Here is a 15,597-nt window from a genome sequence, read left to right as displayed (position 1 = left end):
AGTAATCATTGCTATTATCGCAGGAGGGGCTGAAAAACATTCTGATACTCCAGCATTTATGTTTATGTATTTGCCAACTGCCAAAGTGGAGGGAATTAAGTAGCTCTGGTGCCGTTAATTGGGCGTTAATCAGGTGTTGCTCTAATTAAAAGGCAGTTCTGCCCTATTGGGCCCGGTTAATGAGTTTGTTATTAAATCCACAGAGGATTTTTGTCTCCGTTTTTTTTATTTCAATTTACCAACAGGGTGGTGCTTAATTGCGGCGTAAACGAGTGGAATGTCCTTGAGAGTCGTCCTGCACCATTGCGCCGTCCACGACGGTCTTGAGAGGTTTACCCCTTATTAGCAGCGTTTACGATGCATCGTAAAGATTTAGTTCGGAATCTTGGACTTTTGAGTTGCTTTCTTGAAAACTTTCCTTTATTCTAAGAAGTACAATGACATCTGAACTTGAACTGAAATGTATTTTAATGATCAGCTCTCCAAGAAAATAATTGATTAAAACTGAAAATAAAAAACTTTAGCCTAAACAAATACTTAGTATATAGTTGAAGAAATTACGCAGATGAACCTGTAATACATATAATTAAAAGCTAGCTAAAACCTAGTTGTAGTTATTTAAAAAAAACCTGCCTAATATATGTTGTTCTCGCATTTTTTTATTCACATTATAAATGAGCAATACCGGTAAGAAATAATAAAAAAAAGATTGATCATATTAATTATAATTTAATGTTATTACCCATGAACAGCAAAACTTTGTCAATCTGAGAAATTAACGTTATGAAGTTTTTCTAAACAAGAAGGAGCTGTCTCGCCTTCAGTTTTTACAAAACTCTGCAGCGTGAATTCTAGTAGAAGAACTCACATTTGTCCGATCCTTAAAACTCTTCATGGCTGCCAGTTTCTTTCAGGATACATTTTAAAATTCTGGTTCTTACTTTCAGAGCTTTCAGGTTGGTTGCATGGATCACCAACTACCTCACAGACAGACCCCAGTTTGTGAGGCTGCAGGACTGTTTGTCCGACATGGTGGTCCGCAGTACGGGTGCCCCCCAAGGCACTGTGCTCTCGCCCTTCCTCTTCACCCTGTACACCTCTGGCTTCACCTACTCCACAGACAGTTGCCACCTCCAAAAAGTTCTCCGATGACACTGTTATCGTGGGGTGTGTGTCAGGGGAGGACGACCTGGAATACATGAACAACACCTCACACCCTCTGCACAAGACTGTTGGGGCCTTAAAAAGCTCCTTCAGTCAGAGACTCATGCACTCTAAGTGCAGGACTGAGCGACTCCGCAGGTCCTTCATCCCATCTGCTGTCCGTCTGTACAACAATAGTGTGAAAAACAAATAATTGTGTTTTACTGTTAGTGTTATATATAGGCTGTTGTGGTTTGCACTTCTTTTATGTACAGTACAGTTTTTTATTTTTTATAATATTGTAATTTATGTGTATAGTTCTTATTGTATACTTATTTTAATATGTGTGTGTAAATTAAGCTGTTGTGACCATGTCCTCCCACCACTGTGGGATTGATAAAGTAATCTTATCTTATCTTACATCAGGGATCTGATCTAGCCTTACACTCTAGCTCGAGCTCTGAGGTCTGTGGATCAGAATCTACTGATGGTTCCTGAACACGCTTCAGGACCAGAGGAGAGAAATCCTTCCAGGCTGTTGCTGCTAAGCTTTGGAACGATCTTCCTCTTTCTCTGTGTTTGATGGATTTACTGACTCCTTCAAGAAACATCTTTTTGTATCCCCTGGTTTTCTGAGATTCCTGTGTTTGTCTTATGTTGTGTTGGTCTTTTATAGTATATCGTTTTAACTGTGTATTGTTTTGATTGTTAAAGCGCTTTGTGACCCTGGTCTAGAAAGATGCTGTACAAATAATATTTACTTACTTACTTACTTACTATGTAGCTATTTTGGTTTCAACTAATACATTAAAGTATTTTCTTTAATGATTCCAAACACTAAAAACTAATTTAGTAAATAAATAATATATGAGATAAAAACACTGTGACCTTTGTTCATGACAACATCACTTCAGGCAATATTGAAGAATATTTTTGTAATCCAATGGCGATATAGTCTAAAGTAATGCATTTGTAGATGGAGACAAACAAGAGAAAAACATATGCCAATATTTGTCCAACTATTAAGTTCAGGAACATGTCCAGAGGCTCATTAAAATAGAACAAGATATAAACACTTATATCAAGCAGAAACTGACCAATCTTAGGGAAATTGTCAGTTTGAATAAAAAATTAAGGAATTAACAAGTTATCTTAAAATCTTTATGGATACTAAATCTATGATTAATGTACTTAAAATCCATCGCTGCTTATAACAAAGTGGCTGGAAATGAAAGTATCATGTATTCAATTGTGAAATATTAAGGTTAAGGGAGGTTATGTTCCAAGATGTTAGGGTTACAACATTTTTAGATTAAATGATTAACTCCAAAAAGTTAAATAGATAATTAGGCTCAAAATAAGATTTTAAGTCCTATTGAAACTAAAATATGTGCATAAACTATGACCTGATATGGAGTAAAAAAAATAAATAAACCAAGATCAAGAGTTGTAGTTTTACGACTGTACTTACATAGCATAAAAACACGTTTGGTCATGTTTATTAATGAATAGTGTTGTTGACAAAGTTTCGTGAAACTGTATCCTTTTTTCAGAGTCCAGTAGATGGCAGTCTCTGCCACTATTTTCTTTTGTTTGAACACCTGTTCTAATGAAACATCACATCATTTTTAAACTGATGGCGCCACCTACCGACCTCTAAACAACATGACACTGTTTCATGAAGCTTCATCAGACCATCACTAGTATTTGGTTGTTTTTTGGTGACTTTTTTGGACAAAGTCTAGTGAACACTAGTTTTCGACATTAGTATAACATAGAGTTTTGCTTATAACTCCAACAAAAACAGTGAATGGTCTGAAAATAATCTCAACTCTTAGTCGACATGGGGTTGAGTAGAAACTGAGTGAAATTTTGGGTGAACTCTTTCAACTTTAGCAAAACTTTTTTGCTGTTTACATCCTGGTAGGTATACTTGGATTGCCGGAGAAGGATTTCACTTTCACCTTTTTTTTTTTTTTCTTTTTCAAGAATCGAAGCAGAAAGGCCCTGCAGAGACAGACAGCCTCAATCAATGCAGAGATGGAGAGATTCTAAAGAAGAGAGAAAGAAATGACAAATGGTAGATGGTACACAAGATAGACAGGTGGCCCAATAGGCACAGAGAGATGGTGGATGCAGATAGTTGAAGGGCATTAGCCACGGAAACATCAGTCAGAAGATGGCTCCCAGATTGAGCGGGCTGCCAGCTCTTCCTGCCCACAGCAGGCACCGTGTTTACTACACAGTCGGGCTTAACCGACGCCCTTCATATCAATTAGAGAGCAATTATACAGCCATGTCCCACTAATTATACTGTAACACACTTCCACCTTCCCAGATGAAAATGTCTGCATCTCATTTGTGGCTTTGTTCCTGAGATAAATAAACCTTTTGCACGACTGAAGTTATTCTTTATCCTCCCCTATCCCAGCTTTGAAGCAGAGAGCAGTACCACGTTCGACCTGTTGGTGGTGCTGGCGGTGCATCCATCTGCGTTGTCTGCAAAAGGTAAAGAGAGAGAGAGAGAGAGAGAGAGGAGACAAGTCTCATCCGATGAGAAATAAAAAATCTGCAACATTGGTGCCGTTGATTTTTATTTGTGAGGTTGACAAAATAAGATGAATACCCCATTCCCCCCCCACCCATCCCCCCACCCATCCCACCACCCAACCAATCACATTCAAGGAGATTTAGAGCCAGTCTGTGAACTGGCTCCTTAATAAGTCATGTTTTATTTTGGTTTGATCAGGAAGTGTGATGAATTATGAAATAAAGTGGGAACGCTGTGATTTTTGTGCAGTTTTTATTTCTCCGAGGTTTACATAATTCAGTCAGAACATTTGTAACTTTTTTTTTTTTTTCTTCTTTTCCTGACAGGTTAATGCTGCCGGGTTCAAAGTGAAGGCACTGAGGAAATCTGCAGGAAGACGAGTCAGCCGGGGGAATAAAAGACAAAAGATAAAGAGGGAGGAGAACAAAGGGAAGGAGAGAGGATTTTTGATGTGTCACAAAACGACTTCGCACGGCGCCTGAATTCTGTACAGCATTTTGGTGGCGTTTTCTCCTTTGTACCCTTTTTCTGCCGATCTATCAGCAGAGTTTGATACAATTGAGACTCATTATACGGTTGCATAACTTAAAAAACAATAAAAGGAGGAGGAGGTTTACCTTTTTTTTGATCAGCATGTTTGAAGATAAAACACTCAAAAGTATGGCCGAAGAATCTGATCAGGAGTATAAGGAGAACCACTGATAATATCAACGTTTGCCAGCAACTCGTTCTGGTTAAATATTTAGAGTTCATATCTCAATACTTCATTATTCAGCTCCATTTGAATTGATTTAATTTCAGTTTTCTGCTTCATTTCAATTCAAGGATAAAGCGGATGATTGCATTTGGATTCAGGGAGATCTTGGCGGTTATGACATCAAGTTTAAAAGATCAGAAGCGGAAACTCGTTGGAAAATCAATAGGTTGGCTAAAAACAGGAGACACAATTGTCGAGAACATTTTTTTTTAGCGTGTATGTCTCTAGAACTTGGAGAAGAATTTTGGACTGAACGAAATTTAGTCAAGCTGCATGGTGAAGTCAACGTCTTTAAATCGTAAAAAGGTTGCATCCGACTTTTTTAATAGCGATTAAACCTTTTTAAATGTTTAGCCTAATATTATTACGTTTACAAATCTGTTTGATTTTTAAAGAAAAATACACAACACAACAATATAAACACTTGAACTTCAAGCAGCATGTTGATAAAATTAAGCGTATAATTAAGTTGAATCCGTCCAATTATAAAGATATAATCTTTTCACACTACTGAGTCGGCAAATGTCTATACGCATGCCATGATATTCAGCCACATAAACTACAGTATACAGTTTACCTCAGAGAATATCCTGAAGCCATTAAAGTCTCTCATCAAGAGAACATTTAGAATTCTGGACAAAAAGCCTCTACAGTATCATTACTGTAACACTTTAAGTAAGTATAACGTAGTATAAGTAGAAACTGTGACACTTATTCAGCATGTAAAATTGCACTGAATCAAATGTTGTGCTCACAGTTAGATTACTCATTTCTTCTTTTTTCTTGGGCCCAAAGTCTTAATCTTAACCTTTACATATAGTTTAGCTTGTCTATGCTCTGTGTCTATGGTTTACCTGTAATGTATAATGTCTTTTGATTTATGTACTCTTTTGTATATCTAACCTGCCTTAGGACGAAGGATGAAAGATGGCAATTGTGTTTGAATTGTGTGAATATGCATGGTCCTAACTCAAATAAATAAATAAAGTATATAAATAAACACATCCTTCTCAATAACAAAAATGTTCTACTTTCTATTCCCACTTATGTCGACTAAGGGTTGGGATTGTTTTTAGAGTAATCAGTGTCTTTTTGTTCTAATAGGCAAAAAATGTATGTTCATTTTAATGTATCAACTGATGCTCAGTTGTCTTCTTCTTCTTTGTCCAAAAAGACACTTAAAAACATCCAAATATCTCCATACTGATCGTTTCTATCTTATATTGAAGCCACGACATTGGGAGAAGTCTATATTTTAACCTTGTTTTGAGCGAAAAAGCCTAAGCTATGAGCTAAATAAATCTTGCGCACTATAACTTTCAATGTGTTTCAATCAGGATAGGGTCTTCCACTCCAAACAAACAATCAGAATCAGAAACTTTTATTTTTTAAACATAGGGATTTTTGTGATGTCAGAACAGAATAAACGAATGAAATAAGACATCCATCCTTACATGTTTGACCACAGTAGCGACAACCAGAGTTCTGAAATAAAGTCTTGTCAGAGCACGTCATTCCGTCCATGCACAATGATAATGTATACAACGCTCGCTTGTAGCGCCAACCCTATGGTCTCTGGTCAAATTGAATTCTGTGAAATATTGCCAACAGGTCTGTGGTGCAAAAAAAGGGTTGGGGACCACTGTCATAGAACATTTAAACAGTCCGGCTGACATGCAGCACCACAGAGGAAAGCGTTCATGTCCTTGCAGCCCTCGTATAGAACTGTGTCAAACAATATGACTTCATCCATGTGCACGTACATATCTTCCTGCAGGTACTCATGCTCACAAGTGCACATATTTTTTGGACACTGCCTGGACAGACAATGAAGCTGTAGCGCCATTCTTGCTATTCTATTCATCCCGACCCAACTGTAGCTCCTTGCTTCCCCTTATCTCTGTGTGACCAAGGAAATTAAATTACAAATATAATCACTTGCCGCCAGTTTCTTTAACAGTGCACCTCTGCTTTGCATATAGAGTGTGCTTGCCTCCGAGACACGTTGTGTGAAGTTACTTATTGGCCAATTTGCAATAATGGGCTCTGCTCCACTGGTAGAGTTACACATACCTTTTTTCACAATGACAGTGAATGGCACGGGAAAGCGAAGCTGGAAAAGGTTGCGAAGAAAAGGGGTAAAATACTGACAGAGGAACACACGGTACTCATGGGATTAGAAACTCTGTAACGCTGACTTCACATCGCCGAATCTTCCAGAGGTTTGCAAACAGTAATATGTGCTAATAGAGAGGGAAAGACTTAACTCATATTCCCACAATGCATATCTGACATCTTCTATTAGATGAATCGGAACTCAGCATTGTCAAAACTTTTGTACCCATCAAAGGCTAGTTCTGATCTCGATTATCTGGAAAAAAGGGACTGCTAAGAAACTGGGTGTTATACTTGCTAACCGGCTGTCCAACTTCTCCAACATGCACTACGCCTCAAGGGACATCTCTAGCGTCCATTGGTGATGTTGAACAAAATCATTCTTCCAATGATTCTGGAGGTAGTAAAACAACTCGATAAACAGTTTGCTGCCTTCTACTGTGTTGATCAACTATCTCAAGTGGTAACCATACTGCTATTTTAATGCTACCTCATTTTCTCTAGCTAGCAGAATCCAAAACCAAGTTTGTACTAGTATAAACTTCATGTTTTTTCAGGTAAGGGGGGTGACCTAGGCCTGTGCCTCTGCCACTTGTCTGACAGCATCATCTTTCTTGAAACTGGTCCTTGCCAGGTTTAACTTATTTTCTGCCGCTTATACCCTTATTGGGGTAGCACAGTTGCAAGGGTCTGCAGCCCAGCTTCTGAGGACACCCTGAGCAGTCCACCAGCCTGTCACAGACAATTTATCTGGGGTGAGAACATTTCTACAACACCTGGGGAAAAAAACGCAAGCTGCCTCAGGCTGGAACCTGCATCTTTCTTTCAATGAGTTTAATTTAGTAAGCAAGTAATTGTTATTTGTAAAGCGCTTTTTCTAGACCAGAGTCACAATTTACTTGAACAATCAATACACAATTAAAAATACATAGAAGTTTAAAAACTTTAAAAGGCCAAGACAACATTAGACAAACACATGGGTCCCAGGAGATTAGGAAAAAGTCTGCACAAATAAAAAGGTCGTAAAATGCTTCTTGAAGGAGTCAGTAGACTCTATTAAACGCAGAGGGAGAGAAGATCATTCCAAAGCTTAGGAGCAACAGCCTGAAAGGATTTCTCTCCTCTGGTCCGGAAGCGTGTTCAGGAACCATCCGAAAATCTGATCCACAGACCTAAGAGCCCGAGCTGGGGTGTAAGGCTGGATCAGATCACTGATGTTAGGAGGAGCGTGAACATGAATAGCTCTAAAAATAAGAACCCGATTTTTTAAATTGATCCTGAAAGAAACTGGCAGCCAGTGAAGAGTTTTAAAAGATTGGAGAAATGTGAGTTCTTCTACTAGAGCAGGTAAGAATTCTGGCTGCACATTTTGTATTAACTGCATGTGAGACAGCTCCTTCTTTCTCGTTTGGACTGTTACAATAGTCGAAACGAGAAGACACAAACGCATGGATTATAAGATCCAGATCATCTTGTAAATTTAGAGATTTTTCTCAGTTGAAGGAAACAGTTTTTGGTCAGTTTTTTGCAGTGTTGTACTAGAGACATGTCCAACCAGGTTTCTCAGGCTCAGTTTGATAGACTGGCCACCTAAGTACTGACTCAAACTAACCTAACTCAATCAATTTAATAGGTTGTCTGCAAAATCCCACGATATAGTCAAAAGTATTTGATAGTATTTTTCATATAGTAGCGGGAAAAATCCAAGTTTTACAGTCTGTGATGGGAAAATATATAAATATAGCACACGTAAAATGATACAATACAACTTCACAGCGATTAATTGGAGTGAAGGGCACATTTTGGGCTCTCGTAACAAGAGAGAGGGGGTGTGAACAGGGTATAAAGTAGTTTAAAAAAGTATCACATATACAGATGTGTGTAGTGAATAAAAAAAGTTTACCAACCCATAATGATATTTCCAGGATGCAGAATCCTGATTTGCCTCGCACAGTAGAATAATTCATTGCCCCATTTACCACAGTTTATTATATGGAAATACTGAATGGGGAAATGATTTGGGCGCTCTTTCAATCACTAATGCCAAATGCCATTGTGTGGATGGCTTCCTGTGCCGCTCAACTCCATTCCACACACGTTAGTCTATCTGACTGAATAAACAGTTCCATCTCCCGCACATTTCCTTCCTCTTACTGCCAGCCCTTCACAGAAAGGCAAAGATGAAAACCTGTGTGTATTGGTGTGACGTTCTTCCCCGGGGAGGCGAGAGGGAAAAGTTGGTGAATATAAAACGTGGAGAGCTCGGACTGAAGAATGGGATTTTTATCACCATTATTATAAAAGTGCCATCAAGTCCCCCCCCCCTCCCTCCTGTTCAATTCAGAGTTTATTTATTTATTAGGAACCTGTTTGAGTTGCTTCCTACCTTGGTCTCCGGGCGGTACACACAGTTGCCGTGTATATATGTGATTCCCATCCAATGACAGAGATGTTTTAGTCCATTCCTGAGGCATCTCTCTGCTCTGCCGCGGCGAACAAACGGCCGTGAGTTACACTCAAACGCTCGATCCGAACCAGGACATCATCTGATCTACGGCCCACATATTAGACAGTGGCATAGGTGGGACTCTCTGAATGACCATTCTCAAACAATTACTGTTCATGTCTGTTGCTCTGCTCATAAAGCCTGAAGCGATCATCATCCTCAGAACCAGCAGGTTACAGCGGGAGAGTCGGGGTGGTAAAATAATGGCTCCCCGCTGGATTGTGAGAATCATTACAATGACTGGATGATAAATGCTCTGCCAGCAGGGCTTTGGCTCCAATAGCCATCTCTCTCTCCAACTGGACTTTCTGCCAAATGACAACGACATTCCTTTCCATGCCCCTACCTCATGCCTCCTACAGAGCCGCTCCTATGACCACAATATTTTATATAAGTTTATAACAGTCACTCCAAATCAGATTGGATTTGATGTGTGTTACTGTGTCAGGCAGGAATAGTGCATGAAAACAACCACAGCTGCTCTGACATTTCCTATAATGGCTTTTTAGTTCAATGTCTAGGAAATAATAAGCGCATTTATCTCTGCAAAAGTTGCTTTCAGCATGAGAGTGGATGCATGGAATACTCCCGAGCGCTCACATTTGCCTGTCCAAGTCCATCTGAAAAGCATCTAAATCAGTGGCTTTCATTGGAAAGTTAATACTTGAGACAATCATGGGTTGTATGTGACAGATGACTATGCCGTGGAGGAATCTCAAAACGTCGCTCCCCCAGTAATTATGCTCATTAAATAGATGGACAAGGAAATTGGCTGAGAGGGCATGTTTAATCTGGATTCATGACAGTAATATATGGATACCATTGGTTAATTTCGAAAACTTGTGTTACGGGGCTTCCCTTCATCTGACGGCTATTCTATGAGCCTTCAAGAGCCTTTCTGGTATAGGACACCTAATTAAAGGCACCAGATAAAAACATGTTTTATGCCTTGAATATTTGTGTCAGGTGAGCTACTTTTAAATCATATACATCTTAGTGTAATTAACTAAACATAATGGCATTTTTATAATTAAAAAGACAGCACTTTTAAAGGTATTTCTGAATTTCCACATTATTTAAAATTTTGGTATTCATTTAACCTGTACTTTTGTTTTAAAAGTCATCAACAAAATCATTCCTTGCTAACAAGTTACTCCTTACATTAACTGAGCTACTTATAGTGTTTTCTTTGGAATTTTACAAATATTTCACCAAGATAGCAGAAAAATGCTTTGAAATCTTTGAACCATTTTTAATTTCCATCATTTTCTTTTGAATAACTTGTGTTGGTCATTGTTTAATTCGATCTAATCAAGTCAATTTAAGCCGTTTGCGCTTTATATACAAATTTCCTCTTCAGAATATACATCAATAATGATCCGCATACATCTTTCAAATACAATTTTCAAACATAATCAAACAACGATTTATAGAAATTGAATACTTTTAGACTACATTAAACAGGACATTTACCTTTGTTTTTTTATTTTGTCACTCAATAGTGACTTTGTCTTACGATGTCGACTTTAGACATCCTTAAAGAGATTGTCAAAAGGTTGTTATAATACATTCTTTGTAAGGCAACAAAAAATAATACTAATTACGTAATTACTTACAATTGAGAGGTAGTTCTTACTATCCAATTGTGCCATCCTTTTGGAAGCTTCAAATTCAAGGTATGCTAAATTAAATTGAAAGGTAAAAATTGAACTAGTAAACCAGATTTGTTGATCTTTTTTCTCAGTTTGTTGATCTATTTTCTCATTTGACAGTGCAATAGGACTAAAATCTCCTGTATCGTAAAGTCAATTTCCATTTAGGTAATTAATTAAGTACAGTTAAAGTTAATACAGTTCCTAGCATCGTATAGGTTTTATCCAATAATCAGTCAAATATCTTACAAGAACAAAAATTGGCTCAAACCCAAATAAAGCACCTAGATAGATTGATAAATAGATTTATTGACTTTATTAATCCCTCTGGAGATCTCCTTTTTGGGAAATGGGGTTTCTAGTTCGGTACAGCAAGTTTCATAAAAACAAGAACAAAGAGCAAACAAAAGAACAAATGTAAGGGATGGCAAAGTGCATGTAGAAAGAACAATGATACAAAGGAAAAAGGATACAAAGATAAACATAGTAAAGAATATTATCGTCCTTTCACGCCGCTCCTGCCCTCAAATTCAGAATATACAGCCTAATAGCACGAGGAATCAATCTAAGTACCTGTACCCACATCAGGTGAGGGACACCCTGGACAGAGTGCCAGCTAAATAAATATTTTGCACAAAGAAACACACTTATACAAAACGACACCAATAAATCAATTTATTTATTTTTTCGTATACGGGAGAAAACCTGATTTACTCCGTAGCCAACTCTTGAAAGAAAAGCTAAAAGCAAAACTCTCTTTTTTTTTTTTTTAGGGATTTCTTGCTCGCGGATTTTGTTCTTACAATGTCAGATTCACCAGAGGGGGATAGAAGTGCAGGGCCAGGATTAAATTAATGCAGTCTCAAGACCTGACAATCCAATAAAAATAATATTTGGATAGCCGGACATGGGCAATATTGCGGTGTCAGGCTGTCAAAAGCCGGTGAAGGGATGTTATTTGTTATAGTCGTGATATTCAGAAGTGTCTGGGCTCTCTGTTAAAGATCCATCAGTCAGGATGAGGCGACAACAAACGCCGGAGAGTCACACGGGGTCAAGCCAAGGCTCCGGAGAGCATCACTCATCCCGGCTGTATCCTCACTGTCGATGTGTGATTGTAAGCAAGAAGAAGGAAGGGAGACGCGTTATTAATGAGCTCATGGGCAATAATTACATAATTGATTATTAACAAAACCGGAGGCGAAGGTTGGGAGAGGAATGAGACGAGGGAAAAGACAGAAGGAGATGAATGAGGGGGGGCTTGAGTAGTGAGGGAGAGGGTTTGTTCTGGCAGGCGCCTTTGACAAATAGCTCTGCATTGAAGTCTACCACCTTGAGTATTAATCTGGAGAATCATGAGAGATGGGAGAGGAGGACACTCCCTACTAGAAATTGGCACGGCATGAACTTCCATTATGAAAAAGCAATTACAATTTTTTAATAATAACTATTCATCGCTGTTTAGCTTTAAGTCCTGTCATGGGAAATATCCTGTGGCCTCGAGTACAAAAGGGTCGTACGCATAAAAAAATGCTGGGACATTTTTTCTCCACGTCAAAGTTCATAGCCTCACTAGTTATGTTGAGATATATTAACCATCAATATTGGTCAAAATGAACACACACACACAAGTGTTTGTAGTTACATGAGTGTATATTTTATTATTTACAAACTAAATATGTCCTCATTCACCAAACTGATGATATGTATTTATTAAAACAACATTTATCGTTTTATAGTGAAAATTGAATCCGCTATTTCACGCTATTCAGAAAGAATATAAAGTAATTTTGTGCTTGTTTTTACTTTATAACGAACAAAATGATCAGCGTCTGGTTGCTTCAAATTCTTCTCTACGAGAGTCCTGACGTTCTTGAAAAAACAACATTACGTCAGTTTTATCAAACTGAAGCTGCAGAATGAAAGCAGATAAAGCCAGGTTCCTTCATGTGATCACACGATCTGAGCGATCCACTTTAATTCTAGGTTGATTGGGATGTACAAACGAAAAAGTGCTTGTATTTGTGTGCACGCGCAGATTCATACATCTGAATATTTTTGTACGTGCACCACTTTCTGGATTTGAGTGTAAGACTATTTTTAGTAGAAAATCCCCAAACTTCTTTGCACATGAGGTCCCTGATCATTACCACGACCGGTCCAGCCCAATACATTATAAATCAGGGACCACGGACCAGTTTAATGTCAGTATTATATTCATGGACCAGCATTCAAGGTATGGCAGATAAAAACAGCTACAATGAATTAGCATGATCGGCATGATCTCTAAAAATGCTAAATCAGTAGAAGATCTTGACCTGGTTTTTCTGTAACAAGATAATCCCAAATAGAGTTTGTGTTACTAATTTACAACATTTTAGAGGTTTAATGTAACACACATCTTGAGTCACATGTTAGAGTGTTTTGTAATGTAAGAGAAAAACGGGTCCTTTTTTAACAAGAAACCTTTATGAGTTTAATAATCGATACACAAAAATGATACCAATTATGTTTTCTTTCTGGGCTGCTTGATAAGAATGCCTCTAGGACCAGTACCGGGCCCTGGCTCGTGGCTCACAGGTTTGTGCAAAGTACTGAGACGACACATACCTCTGCCAAAGACATCATTTCATATAATTCTATATAGAAAAGCATCATTTGACGTTTCATTTTTGCAATGTTTTAAACATTTTTTGGTTCTTGGTAAATGTTACCACATCACTATCATCTGGTCAGGTCGTTTTATCTTTCATAGCTCTAACAATTGTATCTACAGTGCCACAACATGGGGAGAAGCCTTACAAGTAAATTAATTAAAAACCTTCCTAAACTACAGAACACAACCAAAATGTAGCCCTTTCTAACAAATTCTAAATATTTTTGGGGAAAAAAAAATCAGTCTGAACGACTTGATAAAAGATGAAAACCATCACTATTTTGGCAGGGTAATAAATAAAGTATAAATAAAGAGTTTTTGGGCTTCACTCGTATTATCCATCAAAAATATCCTCAATTTTCATAAGTGTCCATTTTCAGACAAGACAGACTTCACTACAAAACTAGTTCTAGAAATATTGCACATCCCTCATGATATTTTCAAACATCAAACATATTATTTTTTTCTCTACAGTGACATTTTCTTAACCACAAAGAAGTTTCATTTCCTTTGCGTCTCCTCCTTCTGCTTCTGACACTTCTGTCCTCTCAAAGCTGCCTAGAACACAAGCTGGGGAGAGAGTCGGTTTTTTTGGCCGTCTAACTTACACATCTCCAGCTTGAAAGAGTTGATCTCTTCTCCCTTTTCCTTGTCACAACCTGCAATCAACCATAAGCCTTTATGTTTTCTTGACTCAGAGCTAAGCCTGTTATCTTGCGTAACTCCTTTACACGAGATCACCTCTATATCCCTCTTCTCTGTCTTTCACCTCTAACTCCTTTCCTCTCCATCCCTTTTTGTCGGCTTTTATACATGAACAAGCCCAAAAAGTATCCTGAAGTTTCTCAAGGAGGGATTAGTTGTTAACTTTCAAATTCATTTGGTCGTCCTCGACCTAACGGTTGTGAATGGACAAATATAATTCAGAAGGGATTGTGATAATATTCTCAGTTTCTCAAAATCTAAAACTTTTAACACATTAAAAACAGTAGAGAAGTTTTGATAGAAAATAGAAAAAGCTTTAGTTTTACAGGAGATTAAATCTTGTGCACTCTGCTGTGATTGGACAAACATCGATGTCCGTCATTGTGGATCATCAATCCAGGAAGTCTCCACCTCCAAGGGACTCATTGTATAGACAAAGCAGGGCGTGATTACACCTGGTTGGAGTAGTAAAGCTAATATTGCGTCATAATGGAGTGTGCTCTCGTAACCTCTCATTCGTCAAGATTTTTTAACATCTTCTCCTAAGAAGAAAGGTAACTACTACTAGGTTTTTTTTAGGAGAATAGTGGAATCTTAGAAATACAGCCATTAATAGTAATAAAGAAATCATAGTGGTTAGAGCCAAAGAAGGTTGCTAGTTCGCTTCCAGCTTGAGGCCTGTGTGGAGTTTGTTACCGTTGACTCCGGGGAGTTTGATTTACGCCAAGAGTGTAAAAATATACAGCCTGTTTGAAAATCTTTTAATTGTCCATAAGTGTGAGACTGTGTAAAAACGGTTGTGTATCTTTTTGTGAAATGAAGGATACTGCTTCATGAAGCTTCATCAAATCCACCATTAAAACGAATGAGCTAAAATTAATTGTTTTTTTTTCTCCCATTTAGAGACAAAATTACTGTCAGGCAATATTAGAATTCCAAATATAACACCAACCCTTTCTCTCCCGTCCTTCCCTACACCTCCACTGTTACCCATCCGTCATCCTCCACTCACAGGCCCCTGCCGATAGAAAACAGACATTAGTTATTGATGTTGTTTGGACAAATAGATGAGAAAAAAGGCTGCAAAGGTGTTGGCGCAGCGGTGTTTCGCAGGCTTAAACTTGTCCTCACGAAAACTGCTGCCTCTCGTCCACAAGGGCCTGCATCGCACATTCATAACCCTCCGTCTCATGCCAGGTGCTTGTCCTCACAAGTCCGCTCCCCATAAATCAGACTGTCTTTGACTTGATCAATAACAAGTCAATTAGCAGGCGAGAAGAGATGAGGGTCCCTCGAGGAGGGGAAGGGGGTTAGGGGGTACCGCTTGTTTGTCAAGATGAAATCTGCCACTTTGTTTCTGTCGGTTGCTGCGCAAGGTGTGTCACTTTTACCTTGCGAACATGGCTCCCATAAATCTAAATTTCAGCTATAAAAAGATGCAGAACATCTTGCCATAATTCATCATTGGCTTGTTCTTGGATGTGCAGTACATCAAGTATGGACTGTTCGCGT

The sequence above is a fragment of the Callionymus lyra genome, chromosome 8 (genome assembly GCF_982586985.1).
Source record: "Callionymus lyra chromosome 8, fCalLyr1.hap1.1, whole genome shotgun sequence".
NCBI classification, from domain to species: Eukaryota; Metazoa; Chordata; class Actinopteri; order Syngnathiformes; family Callionymidae; genus Callionymus; species Callionymus lyra.
Note: the sequence above shows the minus strand (reverse complement) of the source record.